The sequence below is a fragment of the Stegodyphus dumicola genome, chromosome X2 (genome assembly GCF_044657685.1).
Source record: "Stegodyphus dumicola isolate Sdum_Otavi_A_Nest chromosome X2, ASM4465768v1".
NCBI classification, from domain to species: domain Eukaryota; kingdom Metazoa; phylum Arthropoda; class Arachnida; order Araneae; family Eresidae; genus Stegodyphus; species Stegodyphus dumicola.
This window is the reverse complement of record NC_140781.1, coordinates 118,897,836-118,914,962: the sequence shown is the minus strand read 5'-3', so window position 1 is coordinate 118,914,962 and position 17,127 is coordinate 118,897,836. Positions and strand designations below refer to the sequence as shown.

Here is a 17,127-nt window from a genome sequence, read left to right as displayed (position 1 = left end):
CAAGGGGGCAAAAGCCTTTAAAATAAAAATATACAGATTTAGGAAACGACGATACTTTCGTAAAACTCTTTTAGTCAAGCAATGATTTTATCTTCATTTTTAAGCATTACATAAAAGAATGTCAAATTTTTATAGTAATTTACTATAATTTAATTCTTATAGTGACTTTAGCTATTATTTGAGAAAATCTTGTCTCGATATTAATTTCTTAAGACTACGTTATTAATATATAAATGAACAAGTCACCATTTTTTGAAATTGATTGCCACAATAAAAATGAAAGTCGTATGCACATATCTGAAACGAGAAATGCCTATAATGACCCAAGTGGTTGATACATAACTCGTACATAGAATCATAAATAACTGAATTTGGTGAAGTTAATTAGGGTATAGTACTCAAATATCACTGTTTTATTTAATGGTCTAGAAAAACCTCCAAAACTGTTGTTCAGAATTTAATTTTTGGCGCTAGTTTATCAGAATTTAATTTTTGACACTAGTTTATTTGTTCACTGTGTGCTGTAATTACTAAAGTTTGTCATTAAAAATGTGAATCAATAAACGAAGGATTTCTGAAAAATCATTAACTCAAAAAGGTTGAAAATTATGCGAAAAAAATGGAACTACAGTTAGTAACATTTAAATCTTCATTTTTACTGTCAGTATATATTTCTTTCTTAGCAATTCCTTTCTATCACAGTAACATTTTAGAGCTATTTAAAAAAGAAGCCCATTTGCCATTTTTTTATTATTATTTTAAAAGGAGAGTGTTTTGACAAATCGATTCTTGTACCTTGGCTTCGGTTGACATGCAATGGAATAAAATGACGTTCACTTAATCTCACATTAATTTCCTTTTCTTGGATATTCTTTCCAAGCTAAAGTTTGAAAAGAGAGTGGAACTTCTTACTCTTCTTTTGGCAAGAAGTAATTTTGTCTTGTTTTTTGGTCTCGTTTACTATTTTATACATCATTTTCTGCTTCACTTCAAAGAAATAAGTTAAATATGGACAAGAAAGCATGCAATTTTCTTTTTGCCTTAAGATATATTTTTTAACTTAAGGATACACGATATCTATGTGTTTTGAGAAAGAATTTGGAAATTTGGGCCATAGCGGAAGGGGAAAGATGCAACTTCCTTTAAAAATTTCTCACGAATAAGTACACAGAAAATAGAACACAAATGATAAATGTAGAGATTATAATAAAATATGTTATTTTGAAAGGAAATAAAAGATGTTATTTTACTTATTTTTCGAAGTATCTTAATAGCTGTTTTTCCCTGTTCATCTTGAGTAGAGAAAGCGCAGGGACGTAATGAGCAATTCAATATAATACAATATTGAAAACAAATATCTAACGACCTGGGTTCCTGATGGGGCTCAAAGCCAGGACCGCCTCTCAGATGGCCTCTTTCAATTAAATTATCCGGAGCCGGTAACCAGCCCCCGAAACCTCTACTTACAATAAGATTCCACTGATTTAGTCAGATGAGTCGTTCACATTCGCATTTCTCCTAAATAAGGAGGGGCAAGACCTAGTCAGATGAAAGATAATAGACGGGTTCCATATCCCTCTGAGGATTCATGCATGAATTTCGCAGTTGAAACATTCAGCATTTTAGTAGGAATAAAGAAATTGAATTGTCTTAGATCCAAAAAATACTTAATTGAAAGAATAATAATTTTCAATAGAATATACAATCATCCCTTAAATCTCAAATACTGTGTCATTAGCAATGATACTCTCCCCCTTTAAGTCTCAACAACACTCTTGTCCAAAATGATCTTTACACTCATGAATCACGGATTTATCAGAACTGTAACTCTCAGAGTTACTGTGAACTATAATTTCATGAATTTGTATGGAATGATACATAACATCGTAGCTCAAAAATACAAAGAAAAAACTTTAAGAGCTTTGCATATGATATAAAACTGCAGCATAAAAGAAGAAAAATGGTAATAATATATTATAAAGAGAGTTTAGGAAAAAAAAAGAATAACTCAAGGAAAAATAAGACATGAATTTAATGTGGAATGTGATCTGCCCTGACTTGTTCCCGCATACCACAACGTGTTTTCATGCTGGCAATAAAGTTGTTAACCAAAGTTTCGGGAATTCATTTTCATTCCTCCAGCAATGCAGTATTTAGAGCATTGACATCTTTAGGAGGAGGATGGCTCTGTGCTTTTACAAGATAGTCTCGTAAGTTCTCTACCGGATTAAGATCAGGAGATTTTGCTGATCACGTTATTCGCTTAATGTCTTCACTTTCAAGGAATTCGTCAACAAGGTTTCTTTTTGTTAATGAGCATTATCGTCAATAAATAAAAAGTCACATCCATATTCACCTCTGAAAAGTCTTACATAAGGTTCTAAGACCTCATCTCGATATCTCTGACCGGTAGCAGATCTGCTGTTAAAATTGCGTACGCCTATCCATTATTATTCCTCCCCATGCCATCACACCTGCACTTCCGAAACGGTCACGGTCCATAATGTTCGCAGACAGCTTTCGCGTTCCTGACTCTCTTCAGATGCAAACTCGTTTAGAATCAGATGTTAAACTCACTCATCAATAAAGAGAACATGGAGCCGTTGGTGTTCAGTCAACGGTCAATTAAAGAGATTCGTCTTTTGTTGTCAAGACAGTGAAACGCATACCCTTGGCTTTTCTGGCGCAAAGGCCTTTTCCATTAAGCCTTCTGTTTATCGTTTGGCATGATACAACAATTCCAGTGACGGTTACAAGCTCTGAACTTAATTGTCGATCAGTTATTGCCAGATATCGGTCTTGAGAAGCAGTTGTTATTCGTTTATGACCTAGTCCATGCCTTTTACAACAGTTCCAGAGTACTGAAATTGTTTCCATAGCGTGAAAGACTGTGTGTCTCGGAATACACACATTTCATTGCTTCCAAGATTGTTTGCCCTGGTTTTAAACGACAGATGATTCGCTACTTCACAGTTTTTTCCAAATGATACTTCGGAGTAATATAAAACCGTCTTAAGTTCTTAAACATTGAAATAAAACGCTGAATTGCAGAAATTCACTCAGATATTCAATATATATATATATATATATTTTTTTTTTTACAAATGGCGAGCACTTGCCTATAACGGCATTGGCCTATACTAAGGCCAGAAGTGGTAGCCATTTTAATATGGAGGCACCTAATAGGCGGCCACCGTTACCTCCTATGAAGGGACAGACAATTTTACATCCATGCTTTCTCCGGGATCCGTGGCCCGCCAGCGGACGAGCGGTAAAGTTGCTAAACACTGGTAGTTCGGTCCGAGGTTCGAATCCCGCGAACGGGCTGGCTGCATGGGCGTTTTCGTGGTTCTCCACATGTGTAACGTGTATACGAGCCAGTTTTCCTTAGTAAGTCCTCCACGAAGGCATTCCTCCCCTTAGGCAGATAGCCCTCGTGTGCTTTGCCATAATTAAATACACCAACACCATCCCCGGGATCCGAACCCGGGCCCTTTGGTATTGCAGTCAGGCTCCCCTAACCACTATACCGTCTGGGCGGCCTCAGATATTCAATTTGTGTAAAGCCCTTGATTTACCATCAGATGATGTAGCGTCTTAATTTGCATATCAGAAACCGTTTGATCACTCTTGAGTGTATAGTGATAATTAGGCTTGTCTTTCACCCATCCCTTGCGGAAATGGATATTTCATGGAATATCATTACTTTTGGCTATGTAAAGATAAATTTAGACATCAGTGTATTATGATATTAACATCCGAAAATTATGTAGATAATGTTAAAATAACAGCATTAAATTTTAAACTATAAATAAATTTATTTATGGGATTCTATGATTAACTGATGCTAATAAACTATATCATTTTTTTCTCTTTACAGCAGCAGTTGAAAAATTACAGTACTTTGCAAATGCATGTCTGATAACGATTTATTTAAAGCTTTTATCAATGTTTAAGAGACTTTTTCATTTATTGTTATTTCCATTACATTCAGACTAATCTGAGCTCAAAAGAACTGAGATTATTTAAACATTCAAACATTGGAAAAACATTCGAGATATATTAATCTAAGGGAAGGGATGGCTTCATGGAAGACTTTTAAGGGAAACTAATCTCGTATTCACGTCACAAATGGGGAAAACCACGAATTGTCACTATCCAGCGGCAGAGGTCGGAGCTCGAAAGGGAGCTACTGCTAATCCTCGTTGCGTAAAAATCTTTCATTTACTTTTCATATTATGCCGCCCAGACGGTCTATTGGTTAGGGAAGCCGACTGCGATACCAAAGAGCCTGGGTTCGAGAAGGCATTGTTGTAAGTGTCCTTCCCTTCATATATATAGCATATAGCACCACTGAGCAGGCTAGCCCACCTATTAGGTGCCTCCATAATAAAGTGACCAAGACTTCTGGCTTTAGTAGTGGCCAAGCCGAAGTCGGCTGAAGGCCCGCCATTGGGGGGGGAACTTCTCATATTATAAAAGCCCACTGTTTATCATCATAACAAAGTTATATGTTTGAATACTCCACATGTCTTAATCATATGCTGCAACAAATTTAAAATTGAAATAGCCTCGGAAATGAATTTGACATCGAAATATGTGGTAACACTGATGGCTTGTTTCCGTGACACTTTGAATAGCAGAGGCACCAAGCTTAAAAATTGCCTCCTTTTACTTTGCACCAGTTCACCAGTTGCACCAGTTCTGGCGCTGGTCCTGGCTACAGGCAAATAATTCACATTTTATTAAAAAATTTCTCCTTGGCCCTTTTACAGAGCCGCACGGTTCACGTGCAAGCTTAAAGCATATTTGGCCTTAAATCCAGGAGGCGTCTGGTTCGAGTTCCCCTAAGCATTTTGAAAAATCTCAATTTCTCAGAAACCCTAAAGGTATCATCAATTCTGCCATTTATTTGCTGGAAATTCAATCGCGATATCAACAAGTAAAGCTATTATTCCTGTTCAACAATAAAAATTTGATTACGTTGTCCCTGTTTTAGTTCTTATAATATTAAGTAAAATTGATACTGAAACTAGATACTGAATGCATGCCTTACTTTGCTTGACGACATTAAACATTCAAACACGCTGCCTGAAATCCGAGTATAAGGAATACAAAGAACATCAGAGATATAATAAACGTCTCCCATGTAGCTAAGTCGACATGTTGCTAAGTCGAGCCCTCGCATTTAGAGGGAAATTCAATCCATTTTATATTATATGAAAAGATATAAAGTTTAAGACACCTTATAAACCTCAAGACATAAGGTTTGGCCCATCAGCGACATGAAAACTGATCACACGGTATTACTGGAAACATGGTAAAAATGCTTTTTCCAATTGTACATTGCTATAAAATACGAATTAAAAGACTATTTTTGTAACTAGCTTTAGTGATGAAGATGTAACTGATACGAAATGTAAACTCTAATCAACATTTACACACTTGTATTTAACAATTCTACGCTTGATCCAATGTTTCTGTTACAAAATTCTTCATATTATTATTAGTATTAGAAATTTACGGGTACTATATTCCAAAATATTTAAATGAAAAATATAGTCCACATTTTTAATGAAGTGAAAAACTCTTTAAATATTTATTTTTCATTTACCCTTGTTATCATGTTCTACTGACGTACTGATATTGATCTACTTACAATCCGTTTGTTTTATAATTCCATTTAATCTGTATGAGATACTAATTTTAATTAAAATAGTTTGAGTATTTATTTTGTGCAGCCATTAGAAATTTTGATGCAGGAAACGTGGAAGATGAACAATGCCCTCGCCGGGACTCGAACCTGGACCTCTCGAATACGCTCCGTGTGTGCTAACCATTACACCACGAAAGCATGCAGAAAGAAGAGAGAAAATTAAAGGACGACTGGGAATTAGGGGACCCAATCCCTCCCCCCCCCACACACACATTCCTGATGGTAAAGAATCATCACCTACCACCGTTTTAGTTCAGGCGCCACTGTAGAGACATTAGGTTTTTTGTGAAGCAGGATTACATGAAAATAAGCAATACCCTCGCCGGGACTCGAACTTGGACCTCTCGAATGCACGCCAAGTGTGCTGACCATTACACCTCAAATGCACGCTAATAGGCGAGACAAAATACCTTGTAATTTGCTTCCTCATTTATATATATCTCTTAATATTTTACTTCCTTAAATTTATCGTTATTTATTCTTTTAATTATTGTTATTGCTATTTTATTCATTTTTACCTTTCCTAATAGCTTTTTTCAATGCTACTTCACTTTTAGTTTTACAAGTTAAGCCCTGATATTAACAGATGTTCAAGTGAGGTTTGAAGGATCCGATAGAAAAAGTTTCTTTAAATACGTTTTATCCCTTTTTTAAATTTTAAAGCATTTCTTGAAGTGAAGTGTATATTTGATGTCGGCGAAAAGTTCAGAACGATCGAGGGATCTAGCTTTCTGATTCTATACTAAATTTTTCTCCGCAACTTAATATATAACGTGATTTGATTTGACTACCCATGCGAAATACACGTGTCTTGCTCAAAAATTAGAAATGAAAACATGTCACATATTGTTTTTAGTTTGCAGTCACGCTGTTAAGTTCAAACAGAAGTAAAACGCGGAGAAACTTGATGTGAATCGATTTTGATAGGGAAGTTTTTTAAATTAAATTACTGGATTCAATTTTGAGCTTTCGGACAAAGGTAAACACAATTCCCCGTCACCAGATGGCGCAGATTATGAAAACGGGACAAATTCAGGAAAAACGAAGTTCGTTACTAACAGCTATTCCGGTTTCACGTGCGTTGTTTCTCGGGAGTTCTGAGAATCTTCATTAGTTTGAAGGTAAGGATATATTATCGAAAATTATCGAAAACGTTCGATTTAAGATTGACTAGAATATTTCTGTAGTATCTGAATAAGTAAAATACTTTTTTCCCTCATTATTTTATTTTCTAATAAATTTAAAACATCGAAAAATTGAAAAGGAGTGAAGTTTAAATTCTTTGCTGGTAACATTAGAAGAAATTTAATCATCAAATATCGAGAATTATGTTGTTTATTTTAATCCATATTTTATATGCATCTATTTTGATTAAATGAATTTTAAAAAACAGTTTTAAATTCCTAACCTAATGATACTGTAGATTTCGTTTCTAGAAGTTAAAAATAAATTAAAAATAGCAGATATCTATTTTTAAAGAGATTATTAATCCGATAGTAGAGATTAAGAAATTTTCCTTTTTGTTTCTTGTTAAAACATTAACAAAAACGAATATAAAGCTTGAATGTAATTGCTAAAAATATCTTGTTATATTATTTTAAACGAAACTATTTTCATGCTAGAAGAAATGTTGAAATAAACTAATGAATTATTTATCAAGCCTTATAATGGTTATATTGATAGTGATTATATAATTGGTGTAAATAACTATTGATGGTTGATTTCTATATTTTTATCCTTTGTAGTATTTCACTTAAAATTGTAGTTTTCTAATCTATCCCTGTTTTTGCCCGAAAGATTTAAAATGCTTAACATTTCTGCCTTAAAATTCCAGGGTTTAGTCTGAAAATTTGTAGGAACCCATATTATACCAAGAAGCGTTTGCTGCAATCGTACGATGACAGAGTTCAAAATAAATTTATATTACTTACTTGTTCTTCTAGTGAAGAAAATTTGAATATTTTTGCAGGCTTAAAATACATTTTTGCTTTAATATTGAGATTTAATATGTAAGAATTTTAAATTTGGTATAGCAATTTGAAACTCTTGCTGTTTAGTTTAAAATATTAATGTTTTATATATGGATCTAGTACTTAAATTTAAAAGTTTGTACTATTTTCCATTTTTTGAATATTTTTTTCAATATTACGCCGAAACTCGCCTTGCGCAAGATAAATTGCACTAACCTAGATATCTTACAGCTACAAAGGTAGTTTTAACCTTAACATCCTCCAATCAGCAAATGGTTCGGATCCAAAATCCAAAACTTAGTATATTAAGAGTAAAAAAGAGTATATTAAGAGATTATTTTGTACCTTTAAGTTCATATTATGTACGTAATATTTTGATATTTAAGTTCAATAACAAACGTTGTTATAAAAAAAAAGTTTTTTTATGGCTTTTCTAATGTGTAACATGAATACGAGAAACTTTTTCTGTTATATAAAATATTTCCAACTGAAGGCATTCCTCATTTCGTAAGAAGTATTGAGATGTTTTGCTTCAATTAAAATTGTAAAATCATTCGCGTTCCGATTTGAGTATGAATGGACAAATGCAGCTCTTAGCTCTAGCTACTTTAACTTCCGCTATAGTAATTTGACATTTTAAACTAGAGAATGTTACCTAATTCTTTCGAAAATGGCACATACAGCGTTTAATATTTCATAATACATTTATCATATTCGCAAATTCTTTTGCAATCGAGTTTAAAAATTCTACTCCTGATTATAAGCATAAGTTTTCTCTGCTTGCATACCATTTCAATGGACCAATTTTCCTGAAAACGATCTCCTCGAAAATGTCTTCCCACGTAGGTGAATAGTCCTACCAAGTTTTGCCGTAATTGAATAAATCAACTCAATTATGATCCACTCAATAATATTCCGTAGAGTGTTGACATTGCTCTCTTTGTTGAGTTTGTTAATCGAAACGTCTTTAAAATTTTACAAAATATGAAATCGATAATAAAACAAATTCCAAATTTGGGCTTTCAGATGTCCATATTCGCAGTAGGATTACGTCATTCAAAATTGGATGCCTCTAGGTACCCTTGTTTTAGCATAATGCGAGAAACATACATACATTTATGCAGATTCTTCATTATTTAATTTCTTCAAATATAATGCAAGACTTTAAAATTTGGTGGCAACAGTTTGAAAAGTGAAACGGACATTTATAGTGATTCAAAGCAAAATCGCAAAACGAAAACAATAGTCCTTTAGGGACAAAACCCCTTTTGACTATATATTAAAAAAAAAAAAAAAAGAGAGATACCTCCCTGATAGCAAATAATTACAGTTCAAAGGATTAATATTGATCTCAGACATGCATATTACGCAAAATATAAAAAAAAATTGTAAAGATTCATGCTCTCAAGCATTTATTAAATATAGGGCACTAAAGATTTAGACTGGAAAGGTTTTAAAAGACTGAGTCAATACTCCAAAACTTATTTCTACTTTAAGCCCTTCCATAAGTTTTCAAGAGCTGTCAATATCATACGCTTCTAAAAGAGTTTAAATAAAACTTTTTTAAAAAGTAGCTTGGTGATAGTTTCTTAAAAAAAAAATCACATATGTAGTGCTATAGGAAATATTGATAGCGCAAATGTTGAGATGTTGATCCGTAATAAAAAGCAAACTAGGTAGCCGAGACAGATTAAATATTCATCTTTATTTCAGTAAACATGCTGCGGCCACAAACAACTTGACACTCTAATTCGTGCCTATTTCAAAGCGTTTGCATTTTTGATAGCTTTGCATTAAGAAGAGAAGCAGCAAGCAGCAGTCCAGCTAGGCCGAAGTGCAGAAAGCAAGTGCGTATCCATTATGGAGGCTTATTAAGGGAAAGGTTTCGGTTTAAGTTATGTGATCATCGTTATATAAGAGTCATATGACATGGATTAGTCTCGAAATGACGCAGTGTTGATAAAGATTACTGCTTTTAGAACACAGAGAGGAAATACTCAAATTAAAATTAAGCATTAAAAGACTTCTGCTTATTTAAATTACATATTTTTATCTTTCTTGGATATTCGGCTAAATTGTGACGATAATTTAATTCGTTGTAGGTAATTTGATATTAGACGAGTGCTTCATTAGGAAAGACACCAATTATTTTGCACTCGGGAATGGATTCAATTTAGATAATCCTTAAAATATCAATTACATAATAGGAGATGCCGCGAACTTTTGAAGAATTACAAAATCAATTGATAATTCAGATATATCGTTATTACTTGATGATTAATCTGTGGCATGGCATAGCACAATGGGGGCAATCTAAACCCACAGTTTTGATTATGGCGTATTACATTTTTAATAACAATAGAAGCAGCTAAGCAAGAAACGTCCTTTAGTTAACAAAAAAAAAAAAAAAAAAAAAAAGGGCGTATATCGTGATCGGATTATTTATAATTTCAAAGCGTTTCGTTTTAATCTTACACAGTGACTGGGCAAAAGATTTCACATCGCGGTTACTACAATGAAAGCGTGATGTAACATTGTGCCACATACAGCCTTGAAGAGGGGATGTATGCAATTAAAATGAGGAATTTAAAGAACCCTTCATATTTTGATATCTTACAATGGCTAAGAACTTCACGCAATGTTAAAATACCATAATGCGGAAATTAGTTTTCAGATATGACGTAATTTCGACAAATTGTTACTAATCTTGGAACTCAGGAGGGTGTATATTAAAAAGAGCAAATAAGGGACTATTGTTAATTTAAAGTATGATTCAGAATTATATATTTTTTAGCTTGCATATTATATATGTAAAAGTACTGCCACTGCTCCATTTCCATGGTCTGAACGAAAGAAAGTTTACGAGTTACAAAATGCCAAGGGGGAGAGGGAAATTACGTGGTAAGATAGACCCTAAGACACACGATACCTTCTCCCCACGGAAATCTTGATTACGAGCACAAATACGTATGCGCAAATTCTGACCCATATTTCATTGGTTCTGCAGAGGCTTTGATGAAAAGCTTTATTTATATTTATAGTACTACCCTTGCACCTGAAGATGTGGCTGCTTTTGATAATGAGCTTAAATCCGGTAAACTGACTTCTAGGAACTTTGAGCAAATTCGTGTCTTATCAACGGAAATGGGACCCACGGTTATTATATCCTAGATGTTAGGACATACGGTTTTCGGGTCATAAACATTTTGGTGAGACTTCATAATCTCACTATTCATGAGGTTGTAGGTTATAGGTTTTTGACTAGGGGAAAACACAAGAGGGCAATCTGTATAAGAAAAAGGATGTCTTTGTGGAGGATTTTCTAAAGGAAACTGAGTCGTTTTCACGTTAAAAATGGGGAAATCATGAAAACCAACCATGCCGTCAGATCCTCAGCCTAGGATCGAACTACTAGTATTTAGCTACCTGAATCTCTCGTTGTTGGAGGAACCTCATTATTTAGGAAGAAAAGGTCTTCGTTTCTGAAAACAATCCCCAGTGGGAATATAGGATTCACATTATTGTCCTGTACCAAATTCATATTGTGAAATGCATGCAAGCGTTCGAACCATCTTCAATTAACTTTTAAAATAACTTTGTAATGTTGCGCGCTTCCAACCTGCACGCAACAATAGTGGTGACTGCTGAGAACTGGAAAGTAGACAAAGTCTTGAGAAGGGTTTAAATCCCTTTTTATTCAACTTTAGAAATTACAAATGCGTGCTCTTGACGCTCACAAACTACGCCGACCCGGCGGTAAAATAAAAATAAGAAACTGAATAGAGATAATAACAAGTGACTAACTACGAGGCTCTCTAAACGTAACTAACCTCACCGCGTTCTAAGATACCGCTGATAATTCATCAAACTTCTGAATATTACGTTGAAAGATTAACAAACTGTCGATGCAAGCACACAGGCCGAAACGCGTGGTTCTTCAATTTCTAACTAGCCACCTCCACGCTCGTGAAGCAGGAAAGCACACTTTCGAACTCGTTTCCCTTCTATTTAACTCAGATTACTTTCGCTGACAATTTGAATCCTTGCGCGTTCTACTAAAATTTACATACTCTGGCATTGGCAATTCCAGGGGAAAGTAAGGCTTGACAGGAAAGATAGTTTAAACTTAAAATAAATGTTAGTTGAAATAAATATAAACCCTACAACTTTTAGACATTAGTCCAGCGCTGGGATTAAAAAATTCTGAGAGCCGGTTCGTTGCTTAAATTAAGTTATAAACTAAGTAGTGATAAATTGCCTACAAATATTATAACTCAATCATAAGAGCTGATTCATCGAATTAAAGATATTTCAGAAACCGATTCTGTAGAATCGGGACGAACCGACTGAATCCAATCATTGCATTAAAGATGATCTATAAATCATCCATGACTTTACTTTTGGACTTGTTATCTGATTAGACCTTAACAACTTTGTTGCCTAAAATCCTTTCTTCAAATTAATTGCAAAGAAATATTGTTGTAAAGAGAGCTGCTGTGCAGCGTTATAATAAACGCATAATTGTAATTGCATTAAAATCCTATATTCTAAGCTATATATATTTAATAACTGACCTCGATCTTCAATTCCAGAGCTATTGAATAAAACTTAGTTTATTCAACAAAGCCATTGTTTTCCAGATACATATAATGCAACAAAGCCAGGCTTAAATATCAGTAACTATAGCTACACAATATATTGACATATAAAGCTCACCTGGGGACTAGTGGATATAAACGTAAAATAATAAGACTACATCCCTGGTTTAGAGCTGCTCAAAGAATAAGCCGATTTCATGGGCATTTCCGTGGTTTTCCTCATGCACAGCACAAGTATAAGCCCATTCTCTTTAAATTATCCTCCACGAAGAATCTCTTTCCTTAAGAAATTAGGCTCCACCAGCGGCCGAGTGACTAAGACCACTGAATACTGTATATTCGACCAGGGTTCGATCTTAGGCTCATGGGCTGCTTACATGGTTGGCTTTCAATGTTTTCCATATGTGTAAGGGAATATGGGCTAGTTTCCTTCCGAAAGGTCCTCCACAAAAGGCAGCCTTCCATTTAAGCAGATAGATAGTGTTCTTTGCCACATTCAGATAACCTTAGGGAGAGAGGGTCGATATTTAGAAATCATTAAAAATGAAAATATGCTTTTTTGATTGGAAAATTTTTAATTATCCAATTTACACATTTCCAAATAATTTATATTTTACTCATTTCATGATTAAAAAATAAAAACTAAAACGGGAAGAAAGAAAAACAACTAATTAACTGAAAGAACGCTAGAAAGTTACACAAAACAAAAGAAATGTCGCAAAGCTTCACAAATTAAAGAAATGCTTTAAACTTTATTTATTTACTTTTTTCCCTTAGTCAATTTCCATGTTTTGATTGCTACAGCTGAAGACGCATTTCACAGATTACTAAGCATACAAATTAATCACATAACATCTTCTTTTCTCATCTTTTCGATTTTGTATATTTCTGCAGAAAAATGCTCTTGCTGTGACTAATCTCATTTCTCTGATCTCATCAGAACAAGCCCCCGAATTTTACCGTGGCAAGGAGTATAAGACCAGGTCTGTCGTTGGCAAGAGTCTTGAGCACCATACAGGTGACAACATGACTCAGTTCCATCCAATTTTGAAGAATAGACCCCGGAAGGGGGACACAGGTTCCAGGGTCCCCTACCACCAACCTCTGAAGACGTTTTTCGACTGAGCGCATATTTAGAGGTGCTCCCATACCGCACAGACACTGTACATTTAAAAACATCCATGTTTTCTCCAGGATTCGAGCCGGAGTCCTGCGTTACGGCACTCAGCACCATTAACCCCTTTCCCGTTCTGGGCGGCTCAGCGAAATGATACAATGTTTAAGCATCTAATTATTCTTGTTTAGAAAGCAGAAATATATAGGAAAGATCTTGCAATTTTTGTTTTGTTTGTCAGTCCAGAAATTATATCTATAGAAAAGGTGAACACAAAGTATTTAAAATTAGTTTTGTTAATTGCATCAAATGTTAAGTTTCCTCCTCTTTAATTAAAGCTATAATCTGAAATGGAAATCAGCTTTTCTGTTTTATGTATGCATGCTAGAATGATACCAAATATTACTTTCCTTTCAAAATCATCTCTAAAATGATCACCTACGTTTTCAGACAATTTCCTTCTTTTTTGCGGAGATGGTCATCTTAAAGAGATCATGTTTTATACTGATGTTTGTTTATGTTTTCCGAACTACTGGTTACTTTCGTGGTGGTAGTTACGAGAAGGCTTCAATGTATATACCTTCAGAAGTTGTTATTTGCCTTATAAAGTATTTCTTCCGCCTTCCTAGCATGCCTTCGTGGTGTAGTGGTCAGCACACTCGGCTCATATTCGAGAGGTCCGTGGCTCGAGTCCCTGTGAGGGCATTCCTCATTTTTCACATCTCCTGCTTCGAAATACCTAATGTCTCTACAGTGGCGTCCGAACTAAAATGGTGGTAGAATATGATTCTCCACCACCAGGGTTTGGCGATTTTTGTCCCCTAATCCCCAGTCGCCCTTTAAAAGAAGGAATATATAACACAACGAAATTTAAAGCGCATCTAAACAGCGAAGCTCACGCAAAGATATCTCAATACTCCGAACTTACGCTGAACTAAACAACTAACAACAATTGAGAAACTTATGCTCTTCCCAGTATTATATAGTTTTCCAACGGCCGCCAAGAAATCTGTATCTTTCATTTTTGGAAATTACTTGAAGGCATATACGGTTAAAGGTGGATACGGTTACAGTTATATATAGCGATCAATTATAGTTATTCAGTTACAGTATCAGTGGCAATTATACAAGGACCAGACCAAAATGTCACCAAATGGTCGCCGAATTTGGTGACTTTTGGCGATTTCTTGCCAAATTTGATGACAAAAATTAGTTGCCAAAACCATGACTAACTTGGCGATATCTCGCCAATTTATCTCAATTTTCAATAGACTTGCCCCTGTAATCATATTTTTCCGGCAGAGCTTCGCTTTTCTTGAAAGCGTTCATTCTACATTATACAAGATTCGTAGCAATTCAGTTATACAAAATGTGTAATCTACTGTTATAGAAAGAATATCTAAAACATTCAGCCAATAGTAGCCAAGTAGGTAAAACCGCTAGACAATTATAGTTCATCCTGAGTTGGGCTTCAACAAACGGGCCTATATGACATCTTCCTGAACTTCTTTGTGTGTTATGTAAATGTTTGGCATTTTCCCTTAGAAAAGAATCGTGAAGGCATCTCTCTCAAGGCAAGTAGCCATCGCGAAATTTGCCCTATTTATTAAACAAACTAAAATCTTTTCTTGTAATGTAATGACCAGAAATTAGCAAAGAATAATATTCCTTATAACTTTAAACATATGAAACTGAAAGTACACATTTCGCACCTAAAAACTGATAATTTCAGACGTCTGACAGTTTGCATTACATGTAAATATTCATTTGCTTTTAAGAACATGATCTCTTTTCCTTTTTTTTTCACCTTTATTAAATTTACTATCCAATTATTATATTTTAGAAATTTTCAGTCTTGTATTTTAAAATTTTCGTGCACAAGAACGGCCTGGTATGCGAAGAAAGAAATTGAAGAAATACCTTGGAAACTTGTTTCTTTTGATAAATAAGAACTTTTAGAAATTGGCAAAAATTTTTGTTCCAATTATTTTTAGCGCTTCTCGAACCTTAGTTGGGCAACTCGCAATGAATTTGAATAGGATTTATGGAAATGTTTTACTTAAAATCATATTCTAAATTCTGCATTTAAGTACACAAGGCTTTTAAGGAAATGCATATTTCCTTCGATTTGACTGAACAGCTTAGCGTAAAGACAGCGTAAAGACTTTTTCTTGAGCATCGCATACGTTTTCCACCTTCTGTTTTATTAACTTTTAGCAAATGTTTTCCATCAAAATTTGCACCATAAAATTTAAAAGAACATTTTTTATCCTTTTCGTGCGACCAAAACAGTAAACACTCTCTTCAAAATTACTGTTAGAGTTTATTACTTTTAAAGTATTAAAACACACTGATATCATTTGCTTTAAATTCCAAACAAAAATCTCAAAATCTTCCAAACTAATTTATCGTCCTATTATATACATAAAGTCAGCTTTAAATTATACATCAAAGTTACTGATGCTGAACCATTTTAAATTTACATCGCATTGACTTATTCGTATTTCTTGAAGCTATAATTATGCATTTCACACGATTAACACAAAGCTTTGCGTGACCTTGGACGTGACGACGAAACAGCATTAAATGTTTTATGCGTCAGTTTAAATTTTCCGAACTTGCTTTCCCCTCATACATAATTAGACGCCACTAAATGCAATGATTAATCATCCATAATTAAAGCAACAGAGGAAACTGCGGATTCTAACGACTATATTACCGATACTTTTGATGATAGCTGGAAATAAAAGGGCTTTTAATCACTAAATGGCATTGTCAGCTGTAGTAGTATCGGTATAATTAAAATCGCTAATGTCTCCGCATCCTCCAAAACTCTATCGGAGTTATCGAGTGAAAAACAGGATGCTAAAGATTTTTCAGTCCGCAGTATTAATGGAGGTGAAATATTTACGCGAAATGCTGATTCAATTGTTACGCAGGTGAGAAATGTAATCGAAAACTTGCGTCGTATTACTATACAAAAAATACAAGAAATCAATGCTGTGTAAAAGATGACATTTTTGAAAGGTTATATGCTTTTTGGGAATATGAAAATAAATACAATTTCTATTTAATGGAATGCATCGAGTTGACAAGAATTTTCCCCAATTATTTTCTCGACTACTATCTAAAGCTTGGTTATTAAATTTAAAAATATTGATAAAATTCAGCCTAACATTTCACATAGCTAAAAACTATTTATTCCAATGAACTTTACAGCGAAGAGCAGGGATATGTAATTTAATGAAATTATCGATTATTTTAAAAGAGTTTTTCTTTCTTTTCATTCCAGTTCCAATGCACACTGATATTAAAATTTAAATAATAGTTGATAATGCAAACCATACAAAGATTGAGTAAAACTCCATTGAGTGTATTCACTGATTATACGGTTTACAAGTGTCAGTAAAAAATTGAATTTTATTCACATTAAAGGAAAGCTTACATTTATAACAATTATATTATTTAGATGAAAGTATTGCCAAAACAACAATGCATTTCATATAAAAGTATATTCAAGTCGAATTTCAGTACGACACTACTTTGTTAGTGTATACGTTACATGAAAAGGTGGTGGTGGTGCATTTGAGTATATGTAATCCTATTAGAAAAAATGTATCCCTAACTGTTTCTACACAAATTGAATTAGTGTACATTTCGTTTCGGTTTGGGTATAATTTTAATTGGGATACCCCGTAAAGAGTATACTCTATAGATATCAAGTTTGTT

At 34.1% G+C, this 17,127-nt stretch overlaps 1 protein-coding gene across 4 annotated transcripts in view; it reads left to right on the top strand.

Annotated features, from left to right (window-relative positions):
- Window positions 1-17,127, top strand: part of LOC118192123 (uncharacterized) — a 96,921-nt gene that overhangs the window by 30,085 nt on the left and 49,709 nt on the right. The window contains exon 1 of one of the 4 annotated variants that reach the window (XM_085808914.1): window positions 6,752-6,837. The exons of 2 other annotated variants lie outside the window; for them this stretch is intronic. The gene's annotated coding sequence lies outside the window, so the exon portion shown is untranslated. Of the gene's footprint in view, window positions 1-6,751; window positions 6,838-17,127 lie in introns of those variants that run through there. One more of the 4 variants, XM_035363024.2, reaches the window with a different exon arrangement.